This window comes from Mesocricetus auratus, unplaced genomic scaffold (genome assembly GCF_017639785.1).
Source record: "Mesocricetus auratus isolate SY011 unplaced genomic scaffold, BCM_Maur_2.0 Super-Scaffold_100004, whole genome shotgun sequence".
In the NCBI taxonomy this organism is placed as follows: Eukaryota; Metazoa; Chordata; class Mammalia; order Rodentia; family Cricetidae; genus Mesocricetus; species Mesocricetus auratus.
This window is the reverse complement of record NW_024429189.1, coordinates 89,109,041-89,125,633: the sequence shown is the minus strand read 5'-3', so window position 1 is coordinate 89,125,633 and position 16,593 is coordinate 89,109,041.

The following is a 16,593-nucleotide window of genomic DNA, read 5'->3' as shown; positions in this document are numbered from 1 at the left end:
GGTATCATTCTTCAAGTGTCACCACCTTGATTGTTGAGCTGGGATCTCTTTTGCCCTGGCCCGGAGTTCAGCAAGTGCACTGGTTGACTGTCTCTGTAAGTTTCAGGAACCCACCTGTCTCTTCCTCCCCAGCAGTGGGATGTGAGCACACACCACCACACCTGGCTTTACCGCTAGGGCTTGCGAGGTCAAATGCTCATCTCATGCTTGAACAAGTACTTTCCCGACCGAGATTTCTCTCAGCCCACCTTGGAGCAGAACTGTAGTTTCCTGAAATAATCAAGATATTCATTCCCAATTCAAACCTAATACTGCTATCCAAAAATAGTTGACAATGATTTGTCACAGTCCTAGCACTTGGGAGGTAGTGGCAGGAGGATAAGGAGTTCTAGGTCAGCCTTAGCTGCATAGCCAGATCAAAGCCAGGCTGGGCTACATGAAACCCTGCCTTTAAAAAGTGTGGGGGGAGGAAGGAAAAGAAGAGGCCAAAACAGGAAACAAGGAAGAAGGGAAGGAAAAGAAATGAACAGAGTCAGAATTTGGCTTATTCCCCACTCATTCTGTCTGGATGTTTCATAAGCATGGGATAGGATGGGATGGTGAGTGGGTCAGTCCTAGGCCCCCAAAAGAAAAGGGGTCTCAGTTCTGGAGTCGATGGATATTTTTCCTCACCAGAACACCACATAGGATGTGTAACTAGAAATTAATCACAAGGTTCAGCTATTCTTTTCCCTGGTTTGTGTCAGGTCCCAGGACACAGAAGTGGTGTAAGAGTGCCAGTGTGACACTTGAACCGATAGTGTTTGAGAATGACACAGCTGTGTGGGTCGATGCACACACACCGAAGCCACCCAGTCGGGGCCTAAATGGCCTCTGCAGTTGTAACAGACACCCCCTGTATTCCCCGCAGTACGTAACCCAGACCTTCACTCTGCCTTCTCAACTGACCACATTTCGTTTTCTCACTGAGAAAATAGAGACCATTGGACATCAGTTCCTTCAGCTTCAGCTCCAGTCCCTGCAGATACCTGCCCACTGATGCAGTGCACTGTCCAAGGTTTTCTCTCTCCTGGCCCTCACCAGCTAATCTCTTAGAGCCGTGGTTCTCAACCTTCCTCAAGCTGTGACCCTTCAATACAGTCCCTCATGTTGTAGTGACCCCAATTATTTCGTTGCTACTTCATAACTGTAATTTTGCTACTGTTAAGAATTGTAATATAAATATGTACTTTCCAGTGGTCTCGGGTGACCTCTATGAAAGCGTTATTCAGGCCCCCAGGGGTCAAGACCCACAGACTGAGGACCACTGTTCTAGAGAAAAATGTCAGGCTTCATCTCGGTGCTAGTGTTTACATACTGTGCTCTAGAAGGGCAATTTCTCTCATCGCTGTAGAGAATGTGGAGAACCTTCTCAACAAATCTAACCTATGCACTATCCTCCAATCATAATCTTGTTTTTCAGGAACTTACTACACAAGCCAGTATCTTTCCTATAACCCCAGCACTGCCAACCTGAGGTATATGTGTACTTTCCACCACAGAAAATAACAATCGCTTGTATCATAATCCATTTCAAGTGACTTTTATGACAAAACAGTTTGTTTTAGTTTGAAGGCTACTCATGCCTTATAAATCCTAGAATCAAAACTTACACACAGATTCCACATATCTGTAATATTCAGTTGATTTGGACTTAAACAGCTAGTTGGCTTACTCTAGAGTATTAGATAGAATTGTGGTGCATTCTTTTTTGGGAGACTGAGGGAGAAGAATCCATTTGGAGCTACATATTAGAACCTTGTAGTCAAAATAAATAGATAAAACCTAACATAAACTTTCTTATATGTTTAAGGGAACTTTATTTGGCCACCTGATCTATAGCCGTCTTTTCTTTGTGGTTTGTATCTATTGATGACTGAGAACTGTAATCAGCCTATTGTTGTTGCTCAAGTTGGGAAAATTTTCAGGCTAACTCTGTTCAAAGGGTATAATTTATTTGATCTATGGCATTCTTCATTTCCATTCTTTCAGTTTGCTTTTTTCTTCCACGCTTCTGTCACTTTTTTGAATTCTTTGGTCATATTATGTATTCACTTCCTTATTTCCTTCAACTGCCAACTGTTTGTGTTCTCTTGGAATTCACTCAAGAGCTTGTTTGTGTCTTCTTCGGTTTCTTTGAACACAATTACAACCATTCTTTTGAATTCTGTATCTGGAATTTCATCTAAGTCATTCTTTTGGAAGGCCATTGCCGTGGGACTGTTTTTGGAGGCATCATGTCATCTTGGAGCTTCATATTTCTTTTGTATTTGCATTTATACTTTGTGACTCTAGTGTTCGTTTCTTGATTGAACTGTTTTCCAGTTACTTTTATCCTTTCAATGGAAGTGTTTTCAATCTTCAAAATCTACTAGGTTGTATTTGGATTGAGGTGTCATTTTTCTCATCTGGACTCGAGTTCAAGCCCGGTTTCCTCAGTACACCCTTGAAAGTACAACACTATCTGCAGCAACATTCACTATCAAAGAGCAAACTCACTGCTAAAATATAGTAACAGCAGGCAGAGATGACAGCTCAGTGGTCAAGAACACCTGCCTGAGGATTCCAGTTTGGGTTCTAGCACTCATGTTAGACAACTCACAACTGCCTGTAACTCCAGCTCTACGAGATCCAACATCCTCTTCTGGCCCCCTTGGGTACCCATACACAAGTGACACACACTCACACAGACACATACAAATACATAAAATAAATCTTTTTTAAATATAGTAGTAGTTATATAACCGGCAATCTCTCTATAATTAACAATCATTCTAGGGAGTGGAGTACTTTGTGCTCTACTGGCTACTGTGGGAATGTGTTAAAAGGAACCCAAAAGCAGAGTAGGACCATTGATTTGCATTGGGTTGATATAAAGTAGAGAAAGGAAACATAGAGAGGGGAACAGTTCAGACAAAAAGAGGAGGGAAGATGAAGAAGCTTGATAGAATGAAAAGCAAAGTAAAGAAATGCCATCAGATACCATAGAACAGTCCCAGGACTCAGAAGGCTGAGACACTGAGACCTCATAACTCAGGTCAGCCTGCATCTTTGGGAAAGAAAATTGATAAGGAAAGAATAGAGAGAAAGAGGAGAAAAGAAGGGGAGAGGTGGGGAACTAAGAACACAGCTGGGTCAGTGAGTTGACAATGGATATTGAATAAAGGAGAAACAACTGTGAGAGGGAGAGAATAGTGTGGAGATACGGAGATACAGACACTGTGGAGCCTGTTAGGTGGGATCCTTTGTGATGCTGGGTCACAGGTTGGCCTGACTATTTTATGTCAACTTTCTACCCCTGGGCAGGTGGCCCTTAGTTCTATAAGAAAGCAGGTTGAGCAAGCCCTGGGGAGCAAGTCAGGAGGCAGCACTCCTCTATGACCTCTGCATCAGCTCCTGCCCTGTTTGAGTTCCTGTGCTGACTCCCTTCAACAATGGACTACAGTGTAGACGTGTACTCCAAAAAAGCCCTTTCCTCCCCGACTTTCTTTTGGTCATGGTGTCTTATCGCATCAACAGAAACTAAGACACGGGTGCTGGTCATACCACGTGTGTCCCACTCTCTCTTTCATGTCTTCGTTAAGGAAATCAGTTCCAGATCCTGTCTGGATCCATGTAAGGTGCTTCACAGACCAAGTCTTGGGTGTCGGTTGTACCTCTGGGCAACATTTCAGGAGCTGGTGTGCAAATGTTGACTATATTTCTGTACCATCCTGAATGTCTGGCATGCTGCTTAAAGTGTGTCTCTAAGTTCCTTATAGACTCTGTCTTTGACCAGTTTCCAGCTTGTTGAATACTGCATGGTTCTTTTCAAAGTTTCTCCTCAATATAGCAGTGTTCTGTAGACCAAGCTTCAATGTACAGCCATATGACACTTGCCCTGGGGTTCACAAAGGATCTCAGGCTGCTGAACCTCCAACATAACAAGTTCGTGTGTGTGTGTCTGTGTGTGTGTGTGTATGCATGTATGAATGTACATATATATGCATTTATGCATGCATACATTTATATGTGTGTATATTTATGTGCAGCTATGGTGGTCATAGGTCAACAGAGTGTATTACTCTATCACTCTCAACTTCATTATTTCTTAATTTGTGTTTGATGTATATATGTGAAGTGTGAGGTGTTTGCATCCATGTGTTCATGCAGAGGCCAAAAGAGGACATGATATCTTCCCCAATCACTCTGCACTTTACCAGTATTATATATTTGTATATGTGGGGGGGTACATATTTGTACATGTGTATATGTGGGTGGGTGTGCCATATGCTTGCATGTGGAACCAGATCTCCTTAGCCTCTCTTTCTTAACCTGTGGCTCCCGGCAGGAGTGGGAGCTCCCACTGCCAACCCTTCAGGACAGACTGAATTCTCTCTCTTGGTTTGTAAAGCTCCTCACTTTACCTGCTATTAAAGCTACACATATCCACACACCATGCGCCTCTTCGACAGCTGCTACCCAGATTTCCCTAGTCCATTCCCTGGAGACTGGCAGGCCATGCCTGAGTGTCACCCACCATCAACTCAGTTCTTTTGTATTGTTCAGTCTTTTCTTCTTCATTTGCTAGACCAGCTCCATTGTCAGTGGCTCCAAGAATCGTTATACACCCATAAGTATTGCATGAGGGTTTTAATTTGTGTTCATTCCTGTCATTCTGGGACACAAGTCATTCCAGCCCATTGGCCTGACATTCCAATCTTCTTCACAAAAGAAGATTGTCACATGCTGAACTTATTGCAGCTATTTTCCATACTGAATCATGATCCTTGATACCAAAATCATCATCTGTTAACCAGGCTGATTGTCAGGGTAATTGGTAGAAGGGATGGGTCTGTCAACAATAATAACAGGCAATTCTTGCTGCTCAGAGGAAGGTCTACAGTCAATCCTAGGAGAAAAGGCCCTGTTTGCTTATGAATACTTATGAGTACAATGAATTCTCCCTCAGAGACTCACAGCAGAACGTTCTGCACATGCTCTTTCCATTTCAGAACTGTTTCTTCAAGCATGGTCTCCCTTTCTGGAATGTTTTTCTGATCCCACCCTTGATATGTTGGATATTTTAAGTCTTGATACGGTCACGCCCTTTGGTTATTGGAGCTATTGCACAAATGCTCAATTACAAGGTTGTTCGGTGTTTTTCAAAAGGAATATAACTGAAGCATTTGGCATTTTCTAGTTCAGAGGCTGGAGGGAGTTCACACTGAGCAGGGGCTATGGAATTTGCATCATCACAGTTATAGAGTTGAATGAAAGAACAGACTGCAGACTTCTGAGGGTCTAAGAAACCTTGATGTTATTCAGACATTTAGTCTTTGGAGAGTAATTTTATGGATTTGATTTTTCCAAATCCCAAATGGGCCCGCCAGATGTTAAGCCCTAAATGTAGCCTCCTGCCTTGTGCTGCCCAGGGAAGATTCATTCTCCCATAGGCTGTTGTCCAAAAATCCACACGTAACTTTCTCTGATGGTTCTCTTCCTTTCTGGAAATATTTCTGGAGTTTTGTCCTTTTCACTCTACAACTGTCATTTTAGGGCCATTTCAATAGAAGGCAAAAAATTTTTATTTACTTCAACCCATACCTATGTGGAGATCTTTAGACAGATAGCCAAAAATTGTTATTATAAAGTATAAAATCAAAAACTCCTTGATACCTTTGTAGTATTTTGCCAGACATGTCTCCTTATACTCTCCATAAATCTCACAAGGCAAGGGCCAACTTGAGTGCAATGAAGTACTCACTTTGGCCACAAAACTTAGGGATTCAAAAAATACCCCCTCACACACATACTGAAGTATTTTAATTTTAATTTTTTATTGTTTTGATGTGTGTGTGTGTGTGCATGTGGGTACCTATGAGGATCAGAAGAGGACATTGGAGTCCCTGGAGGCCTGGAACTGAACTTGGGGTATCTGCAAGAGCCTCAAGTGTCCTAATCTTAAGCCATCTTTCCAGGTAGACACTTGCGCAGCGAAATAAATCCATGAACAAGATGTCAGGATGAGAAGCAAAGACACTGTGATGGTTGGTGTTGTACAGGACATGCACTTTAGAGTGCATCTGTGGGGATTATCTCGATTGTATAATTGAAGGGGGAAGGTCTGCCCACCATGGGTATGGCCATTCTTAGACTGGGGTCCTGGACTGTATAAAAACGGAGAAAGTAAACCGAGAACTTGAATGTATTAACTTATTGATCTCTGCTCATTAATGTGGGTATAAGGTGAGCAGTTCTCTCAAAAATCCACATTATCATGCAGTTTATCAGAAATCTATGTACCCCTCAATCGAAAGTGATTTACACTCTCTGTAAGGACATGCCAAGAGTAACTATCAAGAAAGACTCTAATAGCAATCTATAAATGTCTTTCCAAGCAACAAATACACTCAATTTAAATCATCTTCTCCTGAGCTGATATCAGTTCATGTCTGTGTGGATAGATACCTCAGATACAGAAGCATGCAGATCTCATAAGAGGCTAGCATCAATAGATGAACTCTGCTTGATAATAGTGATCCCTGTGAACATCAAATTCATCATAATATTATCTCCCCCACAATCCCCATCTCTCTCCTAGATCTATAATAGTTCAGATTCCCAAAAGAAACAGATTATATAATCTCCAAGGAACTAGCATAAGCATTGATCATAAAGGGGGATCTATGAATGGTTTGCATGGTAGAGGTTGAAAAGCCTCACAAATGTCATCTGCAGACCAGGCATCAGCTCACTCCAAGAGGCTGAAAACCTCAGAACAATAGGAGCCAACAACATAGCTCTATCTGAGGCCAAAAGTATGAAATTCCCTGGAGTGTTGCCAGGGGAACCCCAGCTCAAAAGCTGAAGGTGGGGCCTGGCATCCAGGTGCTGGCAGCCGCTCTAGGCACTCTAGCTGAGAAAGAATCCAGCTGGCTTCCTCCTTTTTGTGCTTTTGTTCCTCAGGGCCCAGCCTGTTGGCCAGTGACATCCATGTTCAGGGATGACCCTTCCCACTCAGGCACCACTGCACAGTCAGTCATCTCTAATGTGCCTTTACCCCTGCTAGTGTGCTTTACTGATCTACATACCTCTCAGTGCTGTTTAATTGAAAATTGAGGCTATCACAAGGCACATCTTAAAAAGTATTCTCAATTATTATTATTTTATGTTATGAATTTTCTGAAAGGGGCCTTGGTGTAAACTTCTTTTCTGTTTGTTGTATTAGTGCTCATACAGCATACCAATTTTAACTTTTGTCTATAAAGCCCAAACTATTTACTCTCTGATCTGGCTCAGTGGTTAACAGCATTGATCTCCAAAAAAAAGATCCTGGTTTGGTTCCCAACACCCACATAGTGGCTACAGCCTTCTGCAACTCCAGTGCCAGGGGATCCAGTGCCCTCTCCTGGCTTCCAATGACACCAGCACACACATGGTACATGTACACACCTGCAGATGAAACACCCATATACATAAAGTAAAACTAGAAAAAAGCTTTCCAGTGGCCAGAAAGATGCCCATAACCATGCCCTCCTTACAATGAAATGTGATTTTAAAAAAAGCTTGCTGGTGCCCAGCAAGAGACCCACATATATGCCCCTCCCCCAAATAAGATGGCAGGCAACCTCTTCTAGACCAGCTGATGTTTAAATATAGCCAGGGGTTTCTCTATGAGTGCATCTTAAAATACAGACCCACCAGTCCTGAAGGCCAACTTCTGCTCTGACTATAACAGTATACTCATATTTTCCTGCCTGACAGATCCCAGGAACAAGATACTAAGTAACCAGAGACTACCCATTTAATCTAGAACAATCCAGACTCATTCTAACTCATCAGTCCTAAGCATTTGTCCTGCCTTGCCTTTCCCCCATGAGGCCTCCTCACAGATCCAGGCCTGGGCTTTTTTCTAGAGGCCCCACTGAAATGATGAAGCATGAAGTATGGGAAGGATCTCATGAAGAATGAGAAAAAGTGAGGTCCTGAGAAGAGCCTGGGGAAGTCAAGATTCTAGGGTCTTTACAGTAATTTTTTTCTGTAAAGTGACACATATTTGGGATTTTGCTGACAACAGTAAAATTACCCACGGACATTATTCTGGCTTTATACCATGTAACACCAAACTGCCACTTCCCCTGTGAGCTTCCATAGTCAGTGATACAGTACTTGGAACCTGTGAGCCTCACACTCATTCCCTCATGTGATGACCTCAACTTCACCATATCATGTCCAAAGTCCCATTCTTAGACCGTCAACCCTGACTCATTTCAGGTCCCTCTGAGTTGCACATGAAGGAAGCACTACATGAAGGAGCTTAAAACAAAAGAAAAATGCATTTCACATACTAGAAAGTTTGGAAATAGGAAACTCAAATGTATTACTAAAGGCTAATGGTGTTTTGTTTTGGTCTTTCGAGACAGGGTTTCTCTGTGTAGCTTTCTAGACCAGGCTGGCCTCGAACTCACAGAGTCCTCCTGCCTCTGCCTCCTGGGATTAAAGGTGTGATCCACCACTGCCCAGCAGGTTTGCTGTTTTTTAATGCTGTTTTTCCATCTTGTCACTTGGTCTTGGTCATCCACAGCAGTCCTTGGTGTGGAGTCTAAGTTCCACTTTTCTGTATTGCTACTTTGTAGAAACAGACACTTTCTCCAGGATCTCCTAGACAGAAATGCTCTTGGAAAATTTGCTCTGTGTTCATTCCTGATGAGGTAATGGTATGAGGTCAGTCAAAACCTCCTCTGACACAGGAACATGTAATTAGCTTCACTGGGACAGAGTAAAAGAGGCAAGAGAACATTCACATTCAGTTAGGAGGACAAAGAGATGAAGATTAAGTTGTGCCAGATCCCCCAGAGCTACAGTTCCATGAAGTTTGAGTCATGCATAGTGGGTATTCTGGGACCCAACTCAGGTCCTCTGGAAGAACAGGAATCTCTCTTTCCTACAGAGCCATCTCTTAGTCCAAAAGAAAATATAGGGCACTTACTAAAGTATGGGCTGTGAAATTCATGTGGGTTTTAATATTTTAAAAGAAGACTTCAAAGAAATTGTATTATTTCATTGACTTATGTGACTGAACTCCCATTCTTTGGAGAGTTCTCCTGCTCTTGGGTGTAATTTGGTGACTTAAACACATTGAACAATCCTAAGGGAGTCTTATTTTCTTACAGTGTTTTGGTATCAATTACTAAAAACTTTTGTAGACCATACCAGAGTGAAGAAAATTTTCTCTTGGCTTTTTAAAATCCAAGGGCAGCAAAATGGCTCAGCAGGTAAAATCGAATTCTATACAAGTCTGGTGGCCTGAATTCTAGCCCCATATCTGTTGGTAGAAGGAAAAAACTGACCCCTAAGAGTTGTCCTCTGACCTCCATACATGTCCTGTGCCAAGCATGGGCACACATATACACATAATAATAAGCCTGCCTTGTTTTTCTTTCGACATGAGGTCTCTCTATGTAGCCCAGACTGGCCTTATCTGAACCAACCTGCCTCAGTTTCTTTTTTGTTTGTTTTGCCTTGGTTTTTTTGAGGCAGGGTTTCAGTGTGTAGAACTGTTCTGGAACTTACTCTGTAGACCAGGCTAGCCTCAGACTCATGAAGATCTGCCTGCCTCTGCCACCTGAGTGCTAGAATTAAAGATATGCATCACCATCATACAGTTCTGCCTCAGTTTCTTAAATGCTAGGATTAGAAGTATATGTCACTATGCCCAGCAATACCTACGACCTTTTAAAATGCTATGTAATTTTGTGAGCAGACTTAATGTTCTATAAAAAATATAATTCTATCATAAAAGGGATTTTATCTTCCAACAATCACAAATTCTAAAATCTATTTTTGCCCATAGTACAAATAAAAGTTGTGGACCTGCTATGGTCATGCATGCCTTTAATCCCAGCACTCTGGAGACAGAGAAAGGAAGATATCTGTGAGCTTGTAGTCTACCTGGTCTACAGTGTGAGTTTTAGGCACAGACAAAGTTACACAGAGAATCCCTGTCTCAAAAAAACAATATAGATAGGTAGGTAGATGAATGGATGGATGGATGGATGTTGTTTGGCTGGGTTTTGCTTGAATGCCTTCCAGTCAGTTCTGAGACACTGAGATTGCATCGTCATCCACACATGCTGCACTTGGGGACACAGGGACTGCAGCTTCCACAAGCACGTTCCATTGTTGTGCCCAGATTCTGAATCCCCAAAATCACCAAGAGACCCATTCTGATGTAAAAGCAAAGAGTCTTTTATTGTTGTTTAATGAGCTAACCCCATTAGCTCAGGCCCTTCGATCATTCATCTCGGAGGATGGTTGGAGAAGCTACCCCGAGAAACCATAAGGTGGGAAACTTATGGGGCAGTGTAAGGGGAGTGTCTCAGGATTGGTGAGCTTCCAAGCTTGGACAACCTGTCCTGTGTTGATTGGTCAACTGGTTGTTACGGTCTATAGATCCTCCCAGGGAGGTTGCTATGCTGTTGTGAATTTGAACCATAAAGCACACCCAGAGTTGTAGAGCACAGCCCCACCAGCTAACTTCTGATTGGTTTATTGCCACGAGGAGGATGTCTGACCTCCTAGTGACCAGGGCTGGCCCAGCAAGGTCAGACATGTACTGAGTCAGAGGTCTACATCTTTTTTTCTGCAGCCTGTCACATCTGCTAAAGTGGGAGACTGGTCCCTTCACCATGATGATAGTTTCCATAACCAGAACTGTGGGCATTGCATCTAGCCTAAGATGGGACACATTTGACCCAAATTTACAATAACTTTACAAGACCTTCAGCAATTATTTCTCTGTTTTGTTTGTTCCTATTAGTCATTTCCATCCCAGATACACGGATGTTATTACTTTCCCACTTTAACAAGGAAAACAAAGAAAAGCTCTCTTGGCTAAACTTCCTCCTCTACCAACCGCTGTGTTTCCGCAGTCTCCACAGAAAGGTTCTTCAGATGACCCCTGCCTGCAGTTTACATGCTCTTCTGAGCCTCCATGCTCAGGGCTCCGGCCCCACCCCTCCACTTAACTGTTCTTGCTACTCTTCTCCCTGATGCAAAAGCCAAGGCACATGACCCCCCCTCTCACATGACCACCAGTTGTACTGCTGTGTCTACAACTTGAAAGTGTATTGGCCGTCTTGTCAGCACATTATATTCAACTAACAGCTCAAGGGCTCCACTTGACTGACAGGCCTGCTGCAAACTGGATTTCTCATCTTTCCTGCCAACTCTACCCCTCCCTAATTCTTCCTCTGCGAGCTGAGGCAATCCTATCCTGGCAGGGGTACAAACAGACATTATTAGATTCATTCCTGATTCCTCTCATTTTCACAGCTCACACCAATCCCTGGTGAATTTGACTACATTTAAGCTATATCCAGAATTCAACAACTTCCTAGCCCTAAGGAGACAGAGGCAAGTGGATTTCTACAAGTTTGATACTAGCCTGGTCACATAGTGAGCTCTAGTCCAGTCGGGACTACACAAGTGAGACCCTGTCTCAGGAAAAACAGCAACAACAAAACATCAGTCCCTTGGTAACTTCATTGTAGGCACTCAGTATATTTTCTTCTGGTTAGTTGCTTTTATGTACGTGCAATTGTGGATGCAGATGTGTGTGTGTGTTCAATGTTGACCTCCTCAATTGGTTTCTGCCTTTTTATTTATTTTTTATTAAATAAGGTCTCCCACTCAACACAGAACTCACCAATTTGGTGTGACTAGCTGGTCTGCAAGCCCTCCGGACCCCGCCTCCCCAGAGCTGGGACTATAGGCAAGCAATGCTCACACCTTATTTTTGCATAGGCGCCGGGAATCCATGCTTGCACAGCAAGCACTTTACCTCCTGAGCCATCACTCCAGTCCTATTAGTTGCTCTCCCCCTATTCCAAGGAGCCTGAGTAAGGTGTTTTACATGGAGTTGGTATGAAAAAAAAGTTGCTAGTTCTTGTAAACTTCTGCTTCACCCACTGAGAAACTGAATGGGTCCTTTTTATTACTTGTGAACTAAGTCATATTTCTGTGTGTTTATATCATCACCAATACTCAAAGGAGCACCTACTTACCAGTTGACTTACACAAGACTCCTGTAGGAAATGACTCTATAGCAGTCGTAGACATGTCATAGGAAAGGCTGCCACCAGTAAAGGAGACTACAAAAGAATTCAGTGTACTTAGCATCTCTCCATTAGAAGAACTCCTATGGAAATCTTATTCTGTCACTATTACCCTCTAGCAGTATTATATCATCATCTCTATTATCAGCCATGTAGGTTTTTAGGTCTCTTCTTCTTCTTCTCCTTCTTCTTCTTCTTCTTCTTCTTCTTCTTCTCCTCCTCCTCCTCTTCCTCCTCCTCCTCCTCTTCCTCCTCCTCCTTCTTCTCTAATATTCCCACAAATATATAGGAATCACTTTGTATTTACAATTTTGTTTTGCAAATGCTCATTTATTTGGGGACCTTGTATTTGTATAAAATGTAATGGGATTCTTTTTCTACAAAAGATAAAAGGAATGATAAGGCTTTGAAAAATGTGAAGCAATAAACAATAGAAACCTGTTAGAACTCAGGAAACCCATGATGCTACAGAGAACTATTTACAAATAGATGCAAGTATTTGATTCATAGGAAACTGTATGTCAAAGAAACTAGGTTTAAAGAAGGGTAGAGTGGTAATGTTCTTGTTAGGACATTTATATTAATTATGTTCTCCAAAGAAGTGAGCCTGAGATTTTTTAGAAATATCTCAGAAAGCTGCTGGGTTTAGCAAAGCTAATATTTGTAGGGAAGATTCATAGCCTGAAAATCCAGGTTAAGAACTGTTGTTGACAGTCTTGACTACGAAACTCACAGGGCAGGTTGCAGGCTGCTCAGGCAGGGTTTCCTTGTTGCAATCTTGAGAATTCTTTCTCCTTCAGACACTGACAGGCATGAGTCATTAGTCCTCAGGTGATTGGCTGAAGTCGCTCCTGATTTAAATGCTAGTAGCCACTCTTTAAAAAAACGCCTTCCCATATGCTGTAACATCTGCACTGGCATTTGACCTACTGTGCATGGTGACCTAGCCACGCTGATGCATAAAATCACCTAGCAAAGGTAATCAGGGATATTCTTCCTCTGTTATTCTCCCATTGAGAAAGAAAAACAACTCTGAGACTCTAGGACATAAGTAAAAGTTTTGAGAAAGATAAGCTAAGGTTTATTGGAAATTAACAGACACTAGTCTAATATTATTAAAACCTCAACAGGAGAAACCCATCTTTTCTATCTGACACTGCTGCTAAAGATTCCAAAACTATGTGTTCATCCCTCAAAGATCAAGGAGGAAAAAAAGCAGTGACATAAGATATCAATATTTTGATCATTTTATATAATTATCTTTCAATTAACATTGATACCCATTTATTACTTTGACCCATTAAGTTGTAGCAATAACAACAAAACATGATAAAATTAAATGAAAAACATTAAGTTAAAAAGAATCATATAGGATGAATTGGGAATATTCATTTCTGAGCTGAATATGTTGGCACACATGTCTGTAATCACAATACTTGAGAGCCTGAGGCAGGGGGACTGCCAAGTGTTCAAGCCAAACTGGGTTATATAACTAGACAGAACTCAATTCAAATAATAATTTTATTATTATAAAAGTATTTTATTATTGTTGTTATTTCACCCTAACCTATGCTGTGGATAAAAATAAGGTACATAGGACAATGTTAGAATAAGCAGTGAGTATTAATAATTCAAAACAGTATGAAGCATAATTTATTATACCTATGTGTTTATTTTTGGAACTATCTAATAGAGTTCAGTTCTTTGAAATGAGGCATAGTTCTGGAAATTGTTTATGCTTAGCTATGATTTTTTTAAATAAAAAGCATTGCAATCTTTGACCCAGTTAATCTGTCTTTGAGAATGGCACCCAACAGTAGTTTAATTAATACCCAGGTTAAAATGAAGCAGTTTCTAGAATGAAAACTTTGCAAACCTAGGCTAAATGCCTCTGGTGGGATAGCAAAAGTCCAAACCAGATTTTCTACTAAATTCCCTCCGAGCACCTACCTATCCTGTCCTCACTTGATTCCCCTCTCAATGAGAGTCCTCTGTAATTCTTAAAAATGCCAACCAAGAGCTACCTTGAAATCTTAAGAACCATTCCTTGGTTCTGTCTTCAATTACAAATCCCATGTTCGTCAGATTGTCCAATGTACTTAATCTCTGTTTCTTTCTTTACCCTTGCTAAACCAGAGAAGAACAAAATCATTAACTTTAATTGAAGTTTAACTTACCAGTTGTCCTATTTTATCTGTGAAATCAAGTTAGTTCAGTACTTGTGAGAGGAAACACCTTGATCTTGTCGTGTTGGGGATTGAACTCATAGCCCTGTGGATGCCAGGCAAGTGCTCTGCCACTGAACTATACTCTCAGCAAGCCTGTCTTCTTGAATCCCAAGAGTCCTCTGTGGTCACTAATTAAAGGATTAGTTTATATCAAGCAGTCTTCTAGATTTTATCAGCACTTCTACACTTATCCACACTAAAGCAGCTCCAGACTCACGGGCAAAGCCGCTTTAATGAGTGGCAGACAGCCTCAGGAATAAGGAAACCAAGAAAGCTAGATTTAAAACCCTGCCTTCAGAAGCATCACCTTCTGGTGTAGACCCGTCTTCCCATCTCCACATCCCTGTGGGGTCTGGCTGCATCAGTGGGGAGGGCCTCACACAAATCCTCTTTCTTAGAAAGAAACCCGCTGATATTCTTCTCCTGTCTGATCCCCTGTCTCAGAGGGAGAGATTTACTTTACATGTGCACAGCTGCTGATGCACCACAAAAGTCAGAGATCTGTAATCCCCAAGACCTCAGCTGCTGTAGGGAAAAGGTCCATGCGATGCTGCACAGCCCCGGGGTTCAACAAGGCTCAGGGCCTTCTTGTCGTTGGCACTAAAAATTAATCTTATGACGCATTTCCCGAAAACTTGTGAGAGTCTAATAATGTGCTTTTTAAAATTTCCTGTCCAAAAAAAATATAATTCAGAGCTACTTTTCCATAGTTTCTGACTATGGGAAATGATTAAGATCCTCCTTGGAAAATGAGAAAGAGAAACTTATCAAAAGATGAACACAGTAACATGTTGATGGGGCTACAAGAAGAGCATTCTTGTTCTAAGTTGACATGAATGTGAAGTGAGATGTGGTAGCTGCCTGACTGTTGTGTTTGCCTGATTTAGAGTTGAATTTGGACTCCCCTGCTTCTGAGTTAAGCAATTTTGATAAGCTAAGAGCTCAAAGTACTGCCATTCATTTAAAGGCAGCAGCTGATGGGGAGACACCCTGCCAAGGTCAGTGTGTCGCTGGCAGCAGAAAGTGCGACTCAGCAGTGCCCGCTGCCAGCCCTGCAGCTCGAGGAGCCCCTGGAGCCTCCTGGGGCCTCTGCTCAGGTCCTTGACATCGGCCACAGGAAAAGATTCTGGATGAGTCAGTAGAGAAAAGTTAGTGAGCATGTCGACTAAGCAGAAAGATCTGCCCACTAAAGGGAAGCAAGCTTGGGGGTTAGGAGAGGAAGGTTCCCAATTGCCTGGGCAGTGGCTACCTAGAGATGTGGGGACTCTTAGGCTACTTATTGGCAACTAAGTCGTTTCCGCGTACCGGGAAAATCACGTCCTGTTCCCACTTTTCCGTATCCTCAGAATGATATCTGTGAAGATGAGGCTTTGAAGAGTTACATTGCACCGATTTTAGCTGGAGAAGGATATGCTGTAGAGACGAAACATTGACCCAAGGTTCCTTACTTATCCACAGTTCACTTAAGGGATTGTATGTAAGTCATAGATCATTAACTACTTTTAACAATCTCATATATGATCTGTTGCCCACAAAGGGGAGGGAGTACAGTTCTTTTACAGTCACCTGGTTGTTTATGCTGACATTTCAGAAAGAGACAGAAACCAAAGCTGGAGAGGCATCCCTTCTTGTGACCTTCTAATTCCTAACTCTTATTTCACTGTCTCAAATGTGATAAGGTTTGTTTTATTGTGCTAAAAGTCCAGGTTGCTGCAACTGCTGAGCTACTCAAGATTATATCTGGGATGACTTCTGCAAATAAGTTGGGACGGCATTCAGTAAATATGAAAAAAGAAAACAACAAAATGAGTTTTAATTGATAAACGTGAAATGATGTGATTTCCACCAAGGTTTCTTGAGGTTCCTACAGCTACATGTAAGTGTGCATATATCGTTCCTGATATGGTTTATCAAGCAAGAATGGAGTCTGACTTCAGACGGTGTGGAATACTGGCCTGAATAACAACCATGCACAGAGATGCTTGGTCAGTCTCATCCTTCTGTATACCATACATAAACCGGTAGAATGAAGGAGGTGATAATTTTATCATATAAATACTGCTGTCAAGGGATCATCTTTTGCTATGCCCAAGGACTACATAGTCCTTCAGAACACACATTTGAACCTCAGGGGAGCCTCAGGAGACTGCAAAATGAGAACAGTGAAGATAAGAAAAACTGGTCTAGCTTGCAGCCACCCAAGAAAGGTCATATTTGCTTCAATTAAG